A 22,991-nucleotide genomic window follows, 5' to 3' on the forward strand; every position below is an offset into this window, starting at 1 on the left:
AAAAAAATCTAGAGTAAAACAAATAAAATATACTCAGATATGTGTTCTATCCTAGGCAATGTTATGGGACGTTTTCAATAATGCACACAACCCAAGGTATTATTATTATTATTATTATTTCCCATTTGTAGAGCATAACATTGAAGCTCAGGATACTTAGCTTAATTTTTGAGCTATGTGCCCAAGAACTGTTAGCATTCTCCCTACAGGTATTTTGTCTTGAAAACATGGGCCCTGAACTGTACAGCCTCAAGATGAATAACACTTCTTGAATATCATGCTTTTATTCATCATATACTTAATAGTTAGACTTCATGTGTTTCATAACATTTTACTTGAATTTTTAGGAGTATAGCTTTCATCCAAAGTAGAAAAGAATAGAAAATACAAAGCTTGTACTAATTTTCCAAAATTGACAAGATTTTATTTATACATTGTAAACTTCTCTCTCTCTCTCCTCCTTCCCTCTCATTTTCTATTTTATTTTATTTTGGTATGTGTGTGTACTTGCTGCATGTTCATTTGTGCAGATATATGTGCCACATGCCACACATATGTGGAAGCCAGAAGAAGATGCTAGGTATCCTCTGCGACTCTTCTGTCATTGACAATCTCTGGTTTTCAGTTAAACTGAACAGGGTGCCCCAGTGATCCTTCCATCTATAACCCCCTCAGCATTTGGGTTGTGGGTTGGCATGCATAGCCATACTTGGCTAAGAGTGTGGTATGGAGTAGACTCAGGTACTCATGCTTTTCCTCTAAGTGCTCCTAGCCTCTGTACCATTTTCTAAGCCTCTGTTTTGCTAAAGTAGAGGACTTAGTGATAGAGTACTATGTAGACATATGTTTTCATTGATTACAAAAGCATCTGGCATTATACATGTTCTCTAAATGTATGCTTATAATTATCAAAGTATAATATTTTGTAATGCCTATATTTTTCTGCTAACATTTCTACATAGTTAAATTTTGGCCATCTCTTTCTGATTATTATTTTGGGATGATATCTATATGATCTAAATCTCATGTTTATTAGATATTATTATTTATAGACATATTTATTAGACATTATTAGACATTGGGCATTACATTATCAATTAGCAAAAATTCTTTTTTATCATTAAGAGTTAGTTTTTGAAGTACTTTAAATTTAAACAGATTACTAAATGACACTTATTACATGTGATCTGACTATATATATCCCATGAGCATATAATACAGAAATAAAATACTACATTTCTCTTAACCATATTAGGTGTGTCCCTATGGAACTAACATTCTAATAAGGAAAAACTGTCAATATTTTTCCTATAGTAGAGATTGAACCTGCCTTGTGAATGCCAGGCAAACCCTCTACCACAGAGCTGTATCTTTAGCCTTCTTTTTACTTTTCATTTTCAGATAAAGAAAGCTTATCTCACAAATTGCCTGGGATGAATTTAAACGAACTTTGTAGCCTAGGTAGCTTTTGAATTTGTGATTTTCCTGCCTTAGCTTCCCAGGTTGAATGTATTACAGGTTGGAATCAGTAGGCTACAGTTAATGCACTTTTTTGTTGTACTTTTGTTTTTTAGTTTACACAGAATGCCAGGTTGTGGTATGCGCTGAGAAAAGGAGGTTACTTTCTTATGTCAAATGGTCAGGCAACATTTCCCTGAATTTATTGACTTCTTTGGGTGGGGATTTTTACAATATTTTTGTTTATTTTTATTTATTTATTTGAGAGCAACAGACAGAGAGAGAAAGAGGCATAGAGTTAGAAGAGAGAGAGAATATGGGCACATCAGGGCCTCCAGCCACTGCAAACCAACTCCAGATGCTTGTGCCCCCTTGTGCATCTGGCTTATGTGGTTATTGGGGAATCGAGCCTCAAACTGGGGTGGTTAGGCTTCACAGGCAAGCAATTAACTGCTAAGCCATCTCTCCAGCCCTCGGTGGGGACTTAAAGGAAGTTGGAGGTTGTGTTATGTAGTGAACTGAAAGCAAAACATTGGTAGAGGAATACACATGCATAGATAATGGGGATTGGAACATGAACGGTATGTCCAAAATATCAAGGAGTCTACAGTATGGGAAGATGTCAGCGTATTTGGAGACAAAGAATGGCTTTTCCTGACCTATATTTTTAGAGGATAACTTTGGATAGAAATGATGGAGAACATGTTATTCATTGCAGAAAAGGAGCTATAAATCTCAGAGAAATCTCGTAACAGCTGTGAAATTGTGCCTCAGGGAGGCTTAGATTTTGTCCCTTACTCAGCTACAGAAATTGATGGCCAGTAACTGTGATGTTAATGTTAACATGGAACTTCCAATAATCATCTAATTTTCTAATATTAGCTGATCTTTGTTGTTTAGATCAGATTTCTAAATGGGAAACTCTGGCCCCCATTTGTTTTTGCTTGAGCAAAATTTTCCATGCCAGCCCACCTCAGTTGGCATGCCACCATAAGTGTTTTTCATACTCTGTGTGTCAGAACTCATAAAATCATGTTTTTTCTTGGTTACAGAAGCAGGAAGATGTGCATCACAGTTTACTGAACTTCATACTACTTTCTGCTCTTAGGAAAACTCAGGAAACAATAGTCAGCAGAAGGAAAACAAGCTTTTTTCCAGGCCAGCTCTGAGGAAAGTGGAAGAAACTTTTCCATTTTAAATTTCCATCTTGGAGGGCACAGAGTGGCTTTTACTGCCAGAAGGGATTGTAGTGTGACAGTAGAAGGAAAATTTTCACCTACTTCCACTCCCCTCTCTACTACTTGAAAGTAGATCTACATATCTGCATTCTGGTGTAACATCTGTATTTTCTCTAAATATAATCCAAGTCATATGTGTAAGAGGAAATATGGCACTTTGTAGACAGTCGTGTGTAATTAATGAATCATTAGAAGATTAAAAAAATATAGGGCTCTACCAAAATTAAATAAAAGATTAGAGGAAAGCCTAGAAGTGGAGACAAAAACAAAAGTTCTCAATTTATTAACTTTCACCCCAATTTTCTTACATAAAATATGTTGGTTGTGCTGGACATTGTCTGTACTTTAGCATTCATATATAATTTTTATTTATACTGCTGTATTGGTGGATGGCTGTGTGTTTATACCATACCATCAAATAAGTTCTAGAAGAGACATGTAGTGTCCTCTCTTTAGAAATCACAAGAAGTATTAACATTGACTTTGAAATAAAGGTTATAGAATTGTTACATAAAAATTATTTAACTTTAGGAACATTTTCTAAATTTAAGAAAACACTCCCTTTCAATGTCTGCAGCCACTTGATAGTATAAACCACACCTTTTCTTTATACTGGACTTAAATTCACCATCAAGCATGTAATTTTTCTACCTACTTACAACCACTGAAAACGGCTTAACCTTCTTCAACGAAACCAACAAATAAGCAACCAAACCAACACAACAAACAACTAATTAATCTTCCAAGTGGACATAGGCAAATATATAAATAAAGCAATGAAGTGAGAACAGAAAAGGACAAAAGAATGAAAATAACTCATACAAGAATTAAGTTACACAGAAAATAAAGAAAATTACAGATGGTAAGATAAATCACTTTGAGCAGAACGTGAATTATATAACAGTAAAACATGACTTGAATTAAATAGGGATCATTGAATATTATTCTTTTAATTTTCTAGGAATTTTGGAACAATATCCATATATTGGAGTGCTTGCAAAACCAAAAATAATCCCCACAGTTTGCAGAATTTCCTCCACATGCTCTAGAGGAAGACTTCCAGCTTATGGCATACCTTCCTTGACTAGAGTCCAGTCTTTGCCTCCATCTTCACTTTTTTCTTTGTGTCTAGATACCTTTCTGTCTCTTCTAATGTCAGTTTGCTTGGATTTAAGGCTGACTCTAATACAGTATAGTTCTCATTCTGATTCTTAACTTATATCTAGAAAGATCATATCCACAGAAGGTCATGTTCTGAGGTTCTGAGTAGACACTATCCACTGCTATTATGCAAAGGAACATTTACCTTAAATCTATTGAAATGCCAAAGTTCAGCTAAATTAAATGTGGATAATAGGAGTAACTGGAAAACATAGGCTAAATTAGCTTTTCATCCTTAGTGAAGACAAAGGTTTGTTGGACTTGTTCCCTTTTGTAATGTAGACATTTGTATTGTAGTAGATTCAGAGAGGTAGCTTGTTATATATATATGATAGGCTGACACTAGCATTTCTACTCCTTGATCTCTTGCTGTTTGTTCTGTCCTTGTACCTGTGAGTAGACCACATTTGGCCTCAATTTCTCCATATGGAAATGAGTTTGTCAGCTTCTAACTAGAAACTTACATGTTCTCTATTCTCTTTTTCTATTGCCAATCTTTCTATCTTTGATATTAGAAGTATATTACATGTTTACATACCATTTTGCAGAGGGAGAAATTATTCCTCCATAAAGCTGTAGAGTTTCGTTTTTCTTCTCTTGGCTGATATTCTTTCTTACCACAATTGTAACTAGTTTCTTTCCCCTAAGTTTAAACACCCACACACACTTCTTACTCTACGTTCCTAAAGAAACAGTCATTTCAGAACATTAATTTCATTGATGAATTTCACATTCCTATAGTATTTAATCACTTTGATGATAAAGTGATACTAAGAAAGTTATTTCATTATATGATTTTCTGTTACTGGTAAAAATTTAAATATGCCTTTCATAAACTATCATCTACTGGACATACCACATTCCTTTAACATATGTTTTCTACTGTGTATGTTTACCCACTGAAGTCCCATAATGGTTGCATGCTTATATGTTTGCATTCATCATTTCAGTGTTAGTTTTCTCTGGCAAAATCCATACTTGCCTCTTATTTGTTTCATTGTGTCATTTATATACAAACATATATGATTTGATATGGATATTGACGCATTATTAATAACAGCCTATGCTTCTTCAGTAGGGAGAATGAATTTGCATTAATCTGACGCTGGTTGTGGCTACGCTTTTTTCGCTAAACTCAGAGAAAAGAATAAAGCTAACTTCTTCCACATAAGAATGTGGCCTGTGGCTTTGATTGGAACCCTATTTGTAAGCTACAGACAGAATTGCATGTCTTGCACAAGTCTTTTGCAGTTGCATGGCAAGTTAGTAGAATTGAATGTTTACAACTCTACTAACTACCCTAAAAATCTATGTACTTGAACTATAAAATAATTCTCTATCTGCCATCACAAATTGCATTAGACTCTGCATATACTATAGACTGTGTATGGTTTATAATGAGAGCTACATTATTTTTAGATTTAGGTTGTGATGACTTTACTGATGTGTGTAAAAGGACACTATGCCTACTGAGAAATGACCAGTGGATTTGGCTGACTTTCTTCCCAGCCAAATTGCACAGGAGTTATAGGGATTTGCAGAACATTTTATGAAGATTCAAACAAATGTGAAAAAATAAAGCATTGTGATGAATTTTCTCCACCTGTGACACTGACAAATACAGCAAACACTAGTTTGAAAAATATTATCACAGAGTTGCGATTACATACAATTCCTTTCATACATAGTGTGAAAATTAACTGACAGCTTGAGTGGTATTTTAACTCAGTGGAAATGTGTGTGTGTGTGTGTGTGTGTGTGTACATGCATGCACACACAGTTTGTTTAGGACCTATTTTCCTGCCAAACTCAGGGCAAAATGTTTATGGAGATGTTCCAAACAGTTGAAAAAAATGTTAGACTTTATAAATGTGGAGTATTTTTTGATATTTTATTTAATTTATATTTAACCGTATTTTTTAGCCTATTAACACATACATATTTTCAGATAATCATCATTATAATGAACATAGCTGAATCTTGACAGCAACAGACATTAACAATAGAAATACTTTCTCAATTATGAAAGTTAATAACTATTTAAGCAGCCTGTATTAAACTTAATAAAAGCTTGGCAAAGCAGCCAACACTATTTAGTGGATTAATATAAAGGTAGGTGAAGATCAATACTCATAGAACATTTTTCTGGGAGTTAAGTATGAATAATGGATGAATGAGGCCCTTGTTTTGTGATGTAGAAATGTGCACAGGACTTAAAATTCTAAGCAAATCTCAGAAGGCAGCATGGTGAGCTGTGCTATTAAGAAGGGTATTTAATATGGGTATTTGTTTTCACCCTTTTAAGTACATGAATTCTTTTAGAACATCAATAACACTTTTATACATAGAAGAGAATATACTTGTCATTGCACTTACATCAACTTAAATTCTTTTGAAAGCTTGGTCAACAATTTTAGTCTGCATTAATTCTATATTTATTTGAAATGACTAAACTGCTGCTTTAAGTATTAATTGGCTACAAATTATTACCTACATTGATGTATAAAAATGCAGTTTTTTCTTAGACACATCCAGTGTTATACCTTATAATAGAAACAAGCTAAAATAACGTGTCCTACCTTATTTGTAAAAACAATTGGGCATAATAAATGCTGATCCAGATTTTTGAAGTATTGTGTTATTGAGGGAAGTAGTTATAGACAATTAGGTAAATGGTGATTCTCATGTTAGCATTTTTTTTAAGTACATGGCATATAGAAGCTCCCCCAAAGCATCAGAGTTTTTTTTTTCATTCAAGTTATACATTTAAATTTAAAAGGTGATGTGCTTATATTAATCATCTAAAACAATGAGAAGGTTATTACTAAACATCTACTTATAAAGATATGTACAATCTAGTAGAACAGTCTACACAACAATAAAATATATTTTTCCTAGGTGGATAACTTCCTTTCAACTTAAATTATTTATGTATATTTATTGTATGTTTATATATTCAAAATTATTACTAAGAATAAAATAATTTCCATTATTTGGAATATTTCTGTTTTGATTTATATGAGTTAATTCCTCAAACGTTCTTGGACAGTTATTAGAATTTTGATTTATTTCCCTTATTATGATGGGAAAATCACAAAAGCTGACAGTAAAGTTAATAATTGTAGCTTTAAACAACAGAAACAGGTATCACATTGCTACACTTAGACCAGTTAAAAATAAAAGGTAAACAAGGAGAGAATGTGGGCCATTTTCAATAGTCCAGCCTCATGCCAGGCAATGATATGAGTGTAAAATAGCTCCAATTGTCTTTCTTTCTAAGGGTCGTGCACAGTGAAATAGTGCAAGATAGACCTTTTACCAGGCACATGTTATTGCATGTATATTTTTTAAGGAGGGATATGCCTCCTAATTTTTAGAGCATTTCATTTTGTGGCTCTTTTCAAATGAGAGATAATGTATAACACAGTTAGGTGAGTCATTGATAATACTTTTCAAAAAGTATAGAGGATTACATTGAATACCCATTTCCTCCATGAGGCTGTGACTTAAAGAAAAAGAAAGAATCAAGGTCATGGAGTTAATACACAGATGTAGAGCAATAGTGTTGATTTGCAGCTTTCTAGTATTCTATCCTACAACCAAGGGACATTGTACTTGAGAAATGCCCCTGGATTTCTCTCCCTGGCATATCTGTCATCTCAGCTGGACTTCTAATAGAAGCTGGATAGCTGTCAATTCACAATTAAGATGCCAGCTAGCACCTGGAGAGCAGGTATTCTGCACAGTTGATTGAAGGAAGATCCATGGGCACTAGATAACAGTATTTGCTTTATGACCCCAACTGTTTGCCTATTATTATTTAATGGATAGCTAATTTGGTGAGAGCTCCCACCTGGTCAGGGAAGCTATAGGTGTGTAGCTTCTCATATCACACAGTTTATAATGGAGAATCTTCTGAGATGAAGTCCATGTAGGCAGCATAATATTAGAATATGCTTTTAGATATAAACCAGCTTCATTTGAGGTAACGTATCATGGATATCATTTTCAAGCTTTCTACATTCCATCTCCTTTCTAGTTCTTGGATTTGTTCTGTAGCATACAGTGCTACTAAAATATTCAGATAATATCCACTCTCTCTATACTTGTACAATAAACATTTGCCCACTGAGTCATCTTCCAACTCACTATTATTTTGGGTATACTTAATGATTTTGTTATCTAAAGTCTCCCTTGATTTTATGATGGAAGAAAGCATGAGTAATATTAAAAAAAAAGAAAAAAAAATGATGCCTGCCTATTGATTTTTTTGTTTTGTTTTGCAGTCTTGTATCTTGAACCTTAAGTCCTTGTGAATATGAGCAAGCATTATCCTATACTACTGAGTTAAATCATCAACCAGTTTTGATTTTTACTTTTTGTTTTGTTATTTATTTGTATTTTAATATAGTCTAAGTGGCCCAAACTGACCAAGAACTCGGTCTGTATCTTAAGATTGGCCTTGAGCTTATGATTTTCTTGCTTTATCTTCCACAATAGCGAGGATTACAGTATAGCTCCAGTGGGCCTTGCTTAATTGATAATTTTTATATTAGTTGTTGGTAACAAGGTTAACTAGGAGCTATTTAAAATTGGAAAGTATTACATTCTGATCATACTCCCCCTCCCACATTTGGAGACTATATGACCCAAGAGAAGCCACTAATTTTGAGTTTCACAAGCATTAATTCTTCTATTTCCAGTGTGAGTTCTGTCAAATGAACATTGTGTGTAAATGAGAACTAAATTATGTTGTTAATTTACAATTTTAGTTGTTTGATTTGGATTTCAACTGTTCAAGTATAACAGAAAATCATTAATGTGTCTGGTGTGATGATGGAAGCTTATAAGTCCAGCTCTCAAGAATTCTGAGGAAGGAGAATTATGAGTTTGAGCCCAGCCTGATCTATGTAGTTAAAAGCCAGCATGAGCTACCTTTTGAGAACTGGTCTTAAAAAGCCAAGAATTATTTCCTACCATGTGCAAAGTTGTGGGCCTGATCTCCTAATATCAAAAGGTAAAAATGAAAAAAATAAATAAAATCTCATTACATTTTGAAGAAGGCTAAAGTCATGTTGTCAGTTAAGTCATTAAAGTTTCTTTAGAAGACATTTATATGTCCTGAAAGACTTAAATAGAAATGCATATCTTTTTTCCCCCAAGTTAGGGCTTCATTCTAGCCCATGCTGACCTGGAATTCACTGTGTAATCTCAGGGTAGCCTCAAACTCACAGCTATCCTCCTACTTTTGCTTCCCAAGTCCTGGATTAAAGGTGTGCACCACCACACCTGGCTGAAATGCGTATCTTTCATGAGGTGCTGCATTTCTTTATTTTGTTGAAAATAAATATATGGCAGGTTGAATATGGTAGAGACTAATATCTCTTTTTTAGGGACTTTATATTGTATTTAGTCCTATAAAGGTTTAATGTGTATATAATATATATGATGGCATATATTCATTATAAATAGGTGGTTTGTGTCATTTTGGTAAAGAAAAATGGCATGCAATTTTTACTTCATATCCCTCCAGTAATCCTTAAAACTTCACAATTTCTTAAGGTATGATTATTAAGGACATTTAATAATAATAATAAAGGTTATATTTCAAAATTATTAACTTAAATTTGTTTTATTAGGATAGTTGTGTTTATCCATTGATAAAAATTTCAGACAGAGTGGAATAATAAAATCAAGAGAAGTAATGTACATCATGGTGACTATGGTAAATAACAGTACATTGCATCCTTGACAATTGCTAACAAAGTACATCTTAAGTGTTTTTACCACAGAGAAAAATAAGAATGTTAGAAGGATATGTTGTTAGGTTGATTTACTCAATTCACAATGGACATACATATGAAAATTTCATGTGTATATATATATGCAATTTTTTCATTAGCAAAAAAGAAGCATAGGGGACTGAGGAAATGTCTTAACAGTTACAGCATTTGCTTCAAAGCCTACAGACCGAGGTTTGATTCCCTAGGACCCATGTAAGCCAGATGCACAAGGGGGCACATGTATCTGGAGTTTGTATGCAGTGGCTAGAGGCCCTGGCATGCCCCTTCTCTCTTTCTCTCTGTCACTTTCTCTTTCATAAATGAATAAATAAAATATTTTTTTAAAGGAAGCATAATAAATTGAGGCTGGGAAGATACTTCAGTGGATAAAGTGCTTGCTGGCAAGTGTGAAGACACAAGTTTGGATACCTGGTAGACACATAAATGCTGGATGAACATGGCAACACAGCTGACAAGTTGGCTAGATAGACTACCAGAATTGGCAAGCTCTACATTCAAATGAGAGACCTTGCCTCAGTGAATAAGACAGCAACTAACAAAGATACCTGACATCAAAATCGGGCTTCCACATACAGGTCTCACTCACAAATACTTGCACCCACATATACTTGTGTGCTCATGCATGTATGGGCACATTCTCATACACTATGTATGTGAACTTGTAAAAACATAAACATAATAAATGTAAAACAAGTCAATTAACAATGTAGGTGCATTCAGATAAATACATAATATCCACAGACTCTTAGATTTTGCATGGAATATCTTTAAAATTTATTTTGAAAATGAAGCATAAAAGACAATTGCCTTTACATTCTTTAGGTTTCAAGGGATTTTGTTCAGGAAGTCTTTTTCCATTCCTATATCATGGAAAGTACTTCCTAAATTTTCTTCCAGTAGTATTCGAGTTTCTGGTCTTATGTTGAGGTCTTTGATCCATTTGGACTTGAGTGTAGTGCATGGTGAAATGTGTGGATCAAGTTTTAGTTTCCTGCGTGTGGTTATCCAGTTTGTCCAGCACCATTTGTTGAAGATGCTGTCTTTTTTCTAGCCTATATTGTTAGGGCCTATCCTGACAATTTTTTTGACATCCATAATGAAAATCCAAAAGGTGGTTATTTTTTTTTAATTTTTATTTAGATTTGGTTGCCAATCTCCTGTACCAAAAAGCATCTATGAACCTTAATCTTCTTTTATGTTTATCTACCCAGCAATCAGACCCTATAAGTCTTTAACTGTATGTTATTAGCCTAGTACCTGGTTGGTGAGAAGGACTATTGAATAGTCAGTCATCAGACAACATTTACCCTTAAACTGCACTTACTCGTGTTGCAGTGCAAGGAAAGTCATTTCTAACTTCTTTGCCTCCCAACAGAATCAGATATGTTAACATATAAAAAATAGGTATGTCACTGAGGTTGGTGCTATTGCTTTTGTTTCTCTCATCACATTAAAAAAAAAAAAAAAAAAAAAAAACCAACTTCTTACTTCATGCATGGCAAGTAAACTCAATGTCAGATGTGTTTCATTTTCAGGATTTACAGATTAGGAATGTGTTTTCTGGGAGTAAGTTCATTTTAATAAAATTCTACTAAACTAAAAGAAATTGGATGTCCTGTGGAGTGTATGATAGAATTCTAACTATATTACTTAGCTTAAGAAAATAAACCTATCCATTTTTCTTGTGGAAGTTAACATTTTATTATAAGTTTGACTGGTTGTATCACTGAGAATGCAGCTTTAGTAAGTGTCCTAACATAATTATATTCACACTTTCAAAAACATGAAGATGTAAATTATGACTGGCTTTTGCTTGAATATTTGAAGTGTTCTTTCTTCACTATAGATTAAAAATGTATTTTTATTTTCATTCACATTTTTAATTTCTCCATTATTATGGAGTGTGACCGCTAATACATTTCTAACAATTATTAAATAATTATGGGTAGTAACATTCTTTATAGTGTAGCCTCTTGGGATTTTAAATAGATTTCAGCTTAAGCCATTTTGTAGACTATCTCCAAAGTAATTTCCACAGCTCAAGAAATTGATTTCAATAAAGTAGGAATTTTTGTCCTTTGAGAGAGAATTTGGACATAAACTATTGCCCTAAGGAGATCTATGCAACTTCAGTGTTTTTATTTATTTATTTTTTGGTTAATATGGTTGAGGAATTTGTTTTTAAATAATATAAGCAACTGGAAAAAGTGCACATTTCTCCCCTTGAAAAACATGTGAGTAGCATGAAATATTTCAGGATCTTTCCTGGGAGATTGATGGAAAGAATTAATGTAGCCAAGAGAGAAGGATGAAATGTCTTTTTTTGGTGTTTTCTAGGGAAATTGTAATGTATCACAGCATTGAAATCAAAACCACTGAGAGGCAGAACTGGGAAATTGACACATTCAACTTTTCTGTGAATCAGGTGAAATAAGTGGTCAGCGAGCATCCTGCTTAAAAGGCTCGTGCACAAATGTCTGCACATGGCAGTATTACATCAAATAGGTACTTAGAATTGGCCAGAGAGAGCTCAAGCATTAAACGTTGGCAGTGAATCATTTCAAGGACATTCAAATGCCCAATGCTGTTTTGTTTACTTTCTTTTAGACAAACCTGAACTAATATGGATGATTTTATTTGATATAGACCAGCTCAGTAATAGCATATGAAAATTCCATTTGTTTGTCTTCTAATTTTTATTCATTTTCTTCATAAGGGAGACAGACAGACAGACAGACACACACACACACACACACATATATAATCATGAAATTATTTCAAGTAATGTAGCTGAAAAAAAATCATCCTTAAAATATGCCAGAAAGATAAAATTTTCTTCACTACCGTTTGATGAAATTGATCCATGGAGTGAATTACAATATTATTTATTTTAATTTTTTTATTGACAACTTCATACTTACAGGCAACAAACCATGGTATTTCCCTCTCCTCCTTCTCTTCATTAGTCTCTCTTTTAATTTGATGTCATCATCTTTTTCTCTTATTATGATGGTCTTGTGTGTGTATTGCTAGGCATGACGAGATATTAGATATCGAAGGCAAATTCTGTCCAAACAGTTGTATGTAAGGAGTGATACGTCTTACATTCTTTCAGCCACCTCTTTCACAGTGGACCCTGAGCATTGGAGGGTGTGAGATGTTTCATTGCTGGATGCTCCTCCATCCCTTCTCAGCACTATGTTGCCTTTTGGGTCATTCCAGTGGTCATCTCCATCTAAAAAGAGAAGTTTCTCTAACCAGAAGTGAGAGTAGCATTAATATATAAGTATGAACATTACATGTAGTACTTTCAGGGCAATTTGTGGAGAGTAATATATGGATTTATCCAGACAAGAGCAGGCTTTATACCCCTAAGGCTCATGACCTCCCAATGCTATAGGCTTTTGATTAGGGTTTTAGTACCAGGCACGTATTACCTCCCATAGAGTGGGCCTTCAGTCCAATTAGAGAGTAGTTGGTTTCCATCAGAGCAGATATGCCACTATTGCACTCATTCAGACATTTGGCCTGTCTGGCCAAACTTGAGGTTTCCAGTATCCACTGTTTTCACTGCTGATGACTTATGAATACAGTGTACCTTTCTCCAGATTTCAGTTAGCTGGGCTACAAGGAGAAGGTTTTAATACTCAGCACCAACTTGAATTCTCAGCAACTTTGCCTCTCAGGCATGAGAAGTCTTCAGCCATAGGGTCTTCCCATCTCTTTCTCATGGGAAACCAATGTTTTGGAGGCAAAAGGGACCGCCCTGGCCAATGACTCACTGGAAGGTATCCCATTGGAGGCACTGAAAATTGTATAATAAAAATCTATGGCTTCTGAATGTGCCACTATTTAAGAAAGTAGATTTTCATATCTCTTACTCAGAATATCTTGAAATTTGATTGTATAAAGGAAGGGCCGGGGGGAGGGCCAATCTCTTCCCCTGACCTAGTTTAGGCCCGTCCCCTCCCTGTAATCTGTTCTTTTATTTACATATATACAATACCATTCTCTTAAGATCTTCCCTCTCCTCCCTCCCTTATAGCATTTTTCTAGTTTATGGGCCTCTGCTACTGAATTTTGGTTCCAGATCACACACAAGTCTATACATTTGTACCTAGGATCCACATATAAGAGAGAACATGTGACATTTGGCTTCCGGGGCTTAGGTTACCTCCCTTAGTATAATCCTTTCCAGATCCATCCATTTCTATGCAAATTTTATAATTTCATTTTTTTCTTTTTATGTGAAAATTAAGAGGATTTCATTTACTTTTTTATGCTCTTGGAGAGAACCATTCACATGTAAAAGTATGACATTTGATAAGAGATTTATTCACACTTTATTTTATATATAAGTTCCTCCATTGGTGAAACAGAATTTCATAGGACATAAGTTTTTAGTTCAATGGGACTTTCACATGATCACAGTCACAAAATTGGCACACTATATTAATAAAACCAAACAACTAGACAATGTATGTATCTTTATGTCAAATCTCAGCATGCACTATCCTTCACACATGATCTTGGAAGTATCTGCTGTGAGCTTACCAAAATATTAACCAGAGAAAGTCTGAGGTCACAAATGACAGTTTACAAAATAAAACCTCTTTTCCAATAGCTACTTGTTTTATAGAAAAATATTATAAATAAAATTAGTGCTATTCAAAGTGTTCATTTTGAAATCACATGATACACAGGTTCAAACCATTGTTTTCCTCTCACATAGAGACACACACATTGTGAAGACTGAATTACTGATGAAATGTGCCTTACCCGACACTGCCCATTTAGTGATGTCATATTGCACACTCTGTGGGCACAGTCAGAGTGAGTGGATTAAAACATCTCTAGTTATTGGGCACACTTATAATTTGTTCCTAGTTTGAGACTCAGAAAGCGTGTTTGAGAAACAGGACAAAATGTGCATTTTTGTCTTCCCTCCTGAAATTTGTCAAAACTTGTAAGTTTAAAACAGATTACTCCCCCCACCCTTTTTGGCAGAAAGAAATAGCTAATTGCTTTTCATAGATGGAAACTTATTCAGATATATTCAATTATTTTTTTTTTGTTGTTTTTCAAGGTAGGGCCTCACACTAGCCCAGGCTGACCTAACAATCACACTGTAGTCAGGCTGGCCTTGAACTCACAGTGGTCCTCCTACCTCTGCCTTCCAAGTGCTGGGTTTGAAGATGTATGACACCATACCTATCTATTTTTAGACAGGCTGTCATTCTATAGACCAAACTGGCCTGAAATTCACTATGTAGCTTAGACTGGCCTAGTACTTGTTGCAATTCTGCTTCAGTCTCCAGAGTGCTGGCCTGAGACACCATGTCTTGCTTCAAGTTTTCATTTTTTTCTGGAGGGTGGGAGGCTAACTTTGGACAAACAGATGTTTCCAAGAGTACAGCTACAGTCAAACTGCCTTGGTTTCTCCTTTCACATGATTATATAAATTTTAAAGAAAAAAAGCCTCACAAGCTATGTATAGCAGCTTACACTCAGTGTTTCTTTTTCACTTGATGTACAGTTAAAATTAATTCATGGCAAATGCTCGTCACATCATCTGTGTAGGCACGACAAAGCTCTGGAACTTCACTGCCGGGGTGAGGTCTTCAGTGGGATCATGATTCTGGACTCCATCTCCTGAATAAGCCCGAGTGTGTAGTATACCAATTCTTCCCAGCCGTGTTTGTGACATGCTGTATTCCATATGTCTTCCCTGGTCTGCAGATCTTTGTAAGCCCAAAGATGGTGTACCATGTATAGCTGCCCAGTCTGAGAGAAGAACCCCTCTATGGCCTCATTCCCCTCCTGTCTATAGTGGATTGCAGGAGCCTAGTAATTTCCCCATTCAATCATGGTTCCTGGTCGGAGTTGGTAAGACCTGAGTTCATATATATTGGGTCCTGACCGAGGCACAGGCTCATTCCAGAAACTGAATTCCAATAGCAGGTGATTCTTCCTAGAGAGAAGCATGTTGCATCTTGCCTTAAGGAAATTCACAAATTCCTGATTTTCTCTGAGTTTATTCATGACCTTTGTGAGGGCTGGATAGCCTCCTTCCTACCTCCAGAGGTAGCTTGATCCTGCTCACCATACCAAGTGTTGCAAGTCCCCACCAAGGTACAAGGGTAATGTTTGTCTTCATGAATCTTAGGTAACACCTCTTGACAAATTTTGTTGTATGCTTCTAGCCAATCCGGCTTAACATTGTGAAACTGTAGTTTGTACAGACTGCTTGTTTCCTTTTTGGCGAGGAGATTAGAGTGAGCATCTTTTGTTGGATCAACTTTCCTGACAAATAAGGATATTAACCAGCTGTCTTCCCGAGGCCTCTTACTGGAGGTCATCAGTCTTGGGAGCCCAGGCAGGAGGCTGCCAACTGTGGCCCGTTGTCTCATGCCTCCGAGCAAGGCTGCTCCACGGGTGCACAGCTCTGGCGCTGCCATCTTGCTCTGAGCTCCCACCGCCAGGGCCTCATTTTTTCTTTACCTCTGAATATAATTCCATTGTGTAGATGTACCACATCTTTATTATCCATACATCTGTGGATGGACATCTAGGCTGGTTCCATTTCCTATTTATTGTGTATAGAGCAGCAATAAACATGGTTGCACAAGTATCTTTAAGGTAGTGAAAAGAGTCCTTACGATATTTGCCTTAGGAGTGCTATAGCCGTCTCTGGGACCTTCACACTGATTTCACAAATGCTGTACCAGATTACATTCCCACCAACAGTGCAGAAGGGTTCCCATATTAACACATTCTCTCCAACATTTTTTGTCATTTGTTTTCTTGATGGTAGACATGCTGATGGGAGAGAGATGGAATCTCAAGTTCATTTTAATTTGCATTTCCCTGATGACTAAGAATGTGGAACACTTTTGTAGATGTTTATCTGCCATTTGTATTTCTTCTGATGAGAACTCTATTTGGTTCCACAGCCCATTTTTTTGATTTGGTTCTTTGATTTCTTATTGTTCTGTTTATTGAGTTCTGGATATTAATCCTCTGTCAGATGTGTTGCTGGCAAAGATTTTCTCCCATTCTGTAGGTTGTCTCTTTGCTCTATTCATGGTGTCCTTTGATGTACGAAAGCTTTGTAATTTCATGAGATCCCAATAATTGATTTTTTTTTCCCCTGAGCAGTTGGGATTATATTCAGAAAGTCATTACCTATGCCAATATACAATATATTGAAGGGTTTCCCCAACCATTTTCCTCTAGCAATTTCAGAGTTTCAAGTATAGTATTAAGGTCACTTATCCACTTGGATTTGATTCTTTTGCTTGGAGAAAGACAAAGCTCTATTTTCATCTTTCTACATATAGATATCCAGTTTTTCCAGCACCACTTGTTGAAGAGGTTGTCGTTTCTCCAATGAATAATTTTGGCATTTTTGTAAAAAAATCAGATGATTGTAGTTGCCTGGATTAACATCTGGGTCCTCTAGATTGTTCCATTGATCTACATGTCTGTCTTTGTGCCATTATGATGCCATGCTGTTTTTGTTACTATGGCTTTGTAATATTGCTTAAAATTGGGTATGGTGATACTACCAGCTTTATTTTTGTTGCTCAAAAATCATTTTGGCTCTTCGTGGTTTTTTTGTGCTTCCAAATGAAATATAGGATTTTTTGTTTCTATTCCTGTGAAGAATGCCATTGGAATTTTAATGGGGATTGCATTAAATGTGTAGATTGCTTCTGTTGCAATTGACAGTTTTGTAATATTGATTTTTCCAAACCAAGAACATGGGATATCTTTAAATTTCCTTGTTTATCCTGCAATCTTGCTTAAGTGTTTCAAAATTCTCATTGTAGAGCTCCTTTCCTTCCTTAGGTAAATTTATTCCAAGGTACTTTATTTATTTATTTATTTTGAGGAAATTGTGAATGGGTGAGATTTGCTCATTTCATGCTCCACACATTTGTTGTTAGTATATAGGAAAGCTACTGATTTCTGTGTGTTTATTTGGTATCCTGATATGTTGCTAAAGATGTTTATCAGCTTTAACAGTTTGCTGGTAGAGTGTTTAGGGTATTTCATGTCCAAAATCATATCATCTACAAATAGTGATAATTTGATCTCTTCCTTTCCAATTTGTATCCCTTTTCTGAGTGTCTCTTGCCTTATTGCTATAGCTAAGATTTCCAGTACTATATTAAATCAAAGTGGGGATGGTGGACTCTTGCCACTTTCCTCCTTTCTGTTGGATCTTGGTCTCTCCAGCTTCCCTGCTGTGTCTGAGAATAATCTATACTCCTGCACTTTTCAGAAGAAGAGTGTATTTTGCTGGGATTTTGCTTAAATCCTTCCCTAAGCTGGTTTGGCATGGCTCCTAAGCTGCCATCTTACCTGGAAGTCCTACAGTATTATTTTTGTTGGCTTACAGGTTGATTTTAGTCACTTGAGCCTCTTTATCTTTTTCCAAGTGCATGTGACTTATGTTAATTCTTAATTACATTGATTTACACACATTGAAAACATTGCTATTCATGTTAAAATAAAACAAAACATATTTATAATAAAAATTTAAATTTCTTTATTACTTTGAGTTCATTCTTTCATATGTGATAATTTTACCAATTTCTGAATTCTGTTAAGAGTCTTTGAACTATTGTTCATTTTGTTTGATGTTCCAGTGGTTTGGGTTGTAGTATATGATTACACATGGGAATAGAACATCATTAGAGAGAAATAAAATCCTTTGTACAGAAGACATAACCCTTTACACTAGCCTTTAGCACTGCACAAACAGTGATAAAGGGATGACATGACTAATATTGGACTCCCTCACATGAGACCAATTGCCTTTACAGCTTATGGGGCTCAGTGTAGAACTTTCTAATTTTAGTTTCAACCATTTTGAAAGACAGGTGTAAATCTATACAATCCCTTCTTGGCAAATCTTATGTAAACTGGCCAGCACCAAACATAATTAGAATCGGATATGCAAAAAAGACCTTTGAATGATAACTTGTATTTCATGAAATAATGTCAACTCCAAATGTTTAAATAGTAAAGCCTTAGTTATATATCAACACAGGAAGTTTAGTATGGGTTAGAGTCTTTGGCATATTTCATATACATATATTTTCATAAATGGTCACTGTAGTATTATTTTTGAAATTATGCTTAAAATTAATAATGAATTTCAAAATAGTATATTCCAAGATCACCTAAATTTAGGGCTTCTTAACATTTGAGAAAAAAAATACTATCTTCACTTAGAATTGGCACATATAGTACTCCATTTCAAGGCCACAAATAGAATGCACATGTAATTATCAATCCCTGATGAGATGAGAATAGAACATAATAGCAATTTCTGGGAGAACGTGACTGTAATTCCAGCTACTCAGGGTGCTGAGTCAGGAGAATTGCAAGTTCAAGGACTTCCTGGATATCATAAAGAGTTCATGGTCAGCCTAGGAAAAATAGTGAAACCCTATGTCAAAATAAAAGCAAAAAAGTGGTCTGATGTTAAATGTCATTGAAGTGTTTTTGCCTACCATGCATGATATCCCAGATCAGATTCAGATTCAGTACATGCACACGTGCATGCACACGCATACACACACACACACACACACACACACACACACACACACACACACATAATTTCAGAGCATTTAATCAAAAATAACCAAGTTAGAATATAATATGTAGTGATAGATTTGGAATCTAGATCAGTTTTCCTCTAAAACATATTAATTCAAACATTCCACCATGTGCACTCCTAATGTGATGCATGAGTAGTTGGAATATTTTCTTTTTTAAAAAATTTTTCAATGTAGGGTCTTGATGTAGCCCAGGCTGACCTGGAGCTCACTATGTAGCCTCAGGGAGGCCTAGAACTTACAGCAATCCTCCTACTTCTGCCTCCCTAGTGCCAGGATTAAAGGCGTGTGCCACCGTGCCTGGCACAAATATTTTCTTATTCTTTGAGTAAGCTTAGGAAATGGTCTTTAAACTTTGTGAGCAGCATACCACATTTTAGATTGTGTAATATATATTAGCCAGAGCCTTTACACAAATAGTTGTATAATGTTATCTCACAACCTGTAACCTCATGGATTATACCAGCAACCCCACTTATGTGGGCCCTCAGAGGATTGGGGGTAGACAGGTGGGAAATGATAGTGCCAACACATAATGCACACATAAAAGCATACTCTTAAATAAAAACAAATTATCTCACTGTAGATTATTTCCCTGCTTCACAAAGTATTTGTCATTGCTTCCTTTTCATGCTTTATATACCATCTTTTCTTATTAATATGTGTATGCTAAACCTGATATCTAGTCTTCTGTTGCTTTGTTTGTATTTTTTTTCCAATGTGGTTCCTTCAAAAACTGAGTGTAAGGGCTGGAGGGATGGCTTAGTAATTAAGGCATTTGCCTGCAAAGCCAAAGGACCCAGGTTCCATTCCCCAGGACCTGCGTTAGCCAGATGCACAAGGGGGTGCACGTGTCTGGTGTTCGTTTGTAGTGGCTGGAGGCCCTGGTGTGCCCTTTCTCTTTCTCTCCCTCTTTCTCTATCAAATAAATAAATTAATTAATTAATTTTAAAAAATTGAGTGTAAATAGCAGCTTGGTATACAGTGTGTCAGTCCAAGTCTCAACTTGATTGCATAAAATCATCACTTTGCTAATATTTCAGAAAATGAAATTGTGGACTAAATACCAACACAAGCAAACAAGCATGAGAATAAACAACAAAAAATCACTAAAACCTGATAAGCTATACTTTGGCTTAGTGTGTAAAACATAGACCTCCTCCACATACTTAAGTTTCATGATTTCATCCTTTATGTTTGGGAGGAAGAACAATAGTAATCTTCACTAAATACAACTAAAATGCAGCAAATAGCACAATTTGAAACAGCACAGTTTGGGGTATGTGGCTGGCCAATTTCAAATGAACTAATATGAGTCATGCTCTTGCATCTAGTGACTTCCTAAACCAAGTAAGAAATAATGCTAATAATTTTAATAGGGCTTGCCATAAGAAGAACATAAATAAATATTTTAAATTTGAAAAGGAATTTCTAAGTGTGAAAGAATTCTCTGATTTTCCTCTTCACTAATGCCAAGGCATATATTGAAGACTATATGTACAAATTTGTTCAGATTCCCACTATGTGTAAAGTTTTTGGAGGGTATATTTTTCTGTAATGCTACTTGCTGATTTCTCTCTTTGATAGATTAAATATAGTATATTATACTTAGAACTGATGTCCCTTTATCCTTCTGCAACCACTCTACTGATTAAAGAGAATCTTTCAAGAAAATAGCTCACAGACTGGATGATTACATGAATCAATTGAACAGCAATTCACGGACAATTATCATTACAATGCCATATTGATTTTTCTCCTTTTCATTATAGAAATTAAAGCCATATTTGTTTAAAATGAGCTTCCATATATATTGTAGCTATGATTGATTTTGAATATCTGCCATTTTAAAATATATTTTCTTCAATGATTTGATGACTCTCACTTATACTCTGTTAGAAAAGTAAGCCTCTGCTATGTCAGTAGTGTGCTCTATAATAAGTAGATAGAAATGGACAGTTTTAATACTATTGCATGCGTATGGCTTAAATATATCAAGTATGGTGGCAGGGGATATTCATTGGTTGTACAGCACTTGTCTAGCATGCATGAGGTCCAAGTTTTTATCTCGAGTGCTGCAGTCTATGGCGTGTGTAGGTGTGTGTGTTTGTGTGTGTGTGTGTGTGTGTGTGTGTGTGTGTGTGTGTGTGTGTGTTTCTGTTTAGGGGAGTATGTTTGCATTGGTTCTGATTATTGCTTTATATTTTTTAAGTTTATAAAATTATTGGGCAATATGAAATTGCTTATTCTAGTAATCATAAAATCGAGCAAATTAGCAAATATTTACTGTCAATTGAATATGATATTTATATATGCTTATATATGCTACTCTGATAAGTGCTATGGATGGCAGGAAGATCAACAGTACATTATCTTTAGAGAATATCTATTCCTAAGGTATGACTAAGACATGCAACAAGAACTATAAAAATCAATCTTAAAAAATAGAGCTGGGGGCTGGAGAGATGGCTTAGCAATTAAGCGCTTGCCTGTGAAGCCTAAGGACCCTGGTTCGAGGCTCGGTTCCCCAGGTCCCACGTTAGCAAGATGCACAAGGGGGCGCACGCGTCTGGAGTTCGTTTGCAGAGGCTGGAAGCCCTGGCGCGCCCATTCTCTCTCTCTCTCCCTCTATCTGTCTTTCTCTCTATGTCTGTCGCTCTCAAATAAATAAATAACAACAAAAAATAAAAAAAAAAAAAATAGAGCCGGGCATGTTGGCAAGCGCCTTTAAACCTAGTACTCAGGAGGCAGAGGTTGTAGGATTTCCGTAAGTTCAAGGTCACCCTGAGACTCCATAGTGAATTCCAAGTCAGCTTGGACTAGAGTGATACCCTACCTTGAAAAAACAAAAAAGAAAAAGAAAAGAAAGAAAGAAAGAAAGAAAGAAAGGATGAATCAATTGTTTGGATTTAAAAGGAAAAATAATCCATATTTTGTTAGAAGGTTTACAGGAGAAACATAATATTTCAAAGTGGTCTTACAAGCCTAGAAGGATATTTGAGATAGTATTGTAGTTTCCTTCTGAGAAGCAAGATTGGATCAGCTAACACAGTGAATTCATGAGTGTTCCAGGAGTATTCATTGGTCTAATTTGATTGACACATGTGGTACAAACCTTTAGGCTATAAATGTAGATTGAGGCTAGATTAGAATGTCAGGCCATACATTAAAATGTATTAGGTACTTTGTGGGAAGTTTTGGAGTGAAGACTCTGGCTAAGTGTAGTTTAATCAGGTATTTTGTGTGTAAGTTGTACAAAAAAGTAAGAAGGTGCTGAGGTATGAGCGAGAGTCAGTATTGCTGTTCAAAGAAAGTTAACTAGGATGAAATTAATAAATCAGAAAAACTATGAAGGAGATGCTTAGAGAAATCATTGTAGAAGTAGAACATTCATGAATGGATGACAGAAAACTAGACAAGCCTCTGTGATGGCTGCCTTACACAAGCAGGATTGATCTTTTATCATTCTCTCAAGCCTAACTCAGGTCTCCTGGCAGAGGTGCTGTAACATTCCAAAACCTCTGGCTCTAGACTTTGCTCATAATCCTTTTTTTGGTATAGTCCTCACTTCCTTCAATGATCTGTTCAAATACCATCTTACCAAAGAAGCTTACTCTGAACCCACATCAAAAAACTGCATTATGACACTTATTTTATCCATTTACCATGAACCATTTTTCTTCATTTCATGAAAGTAC

The 22,991-nt window shown here is 35.4% G+C and overlaps 1 protein-coding gene and 1 pseudogene across 2 annotated transcripts in view; one reads left to right on the top strand and one right to left on the bottom strand.

Annotated features, from left to right (window-relative positions):
* Diaph2 (diaphanous related formin 2) overlaps positions 1–22,991 on the top strand; it is a 915,994-nt gene that overhangs the window by 211,525 nt on the left and 681,478 nt on the right. The gene's annotated exons all lie outside the window — the stretch shown is intronic.
* LOC105944643 lies at positions 15,263–16,119 on the bottom strand (annotated as a pseudogene).

This window comes from Jaculus jaculus, chromosome X, assembly GCF_020740685.1.
Source record: "Jaculus jaculus isolate mJacJac1 chromosome X, mJacJac1.mat.Y.cur, whole genome shotgun sequence".
NCBI classification, from domain to species: domain Eukaryota; kingdom Metazoa; phylum Chordata; class Mammalia; order Rodentia; family Dipodidae; genus Jaculus; species Jaculus jaculus.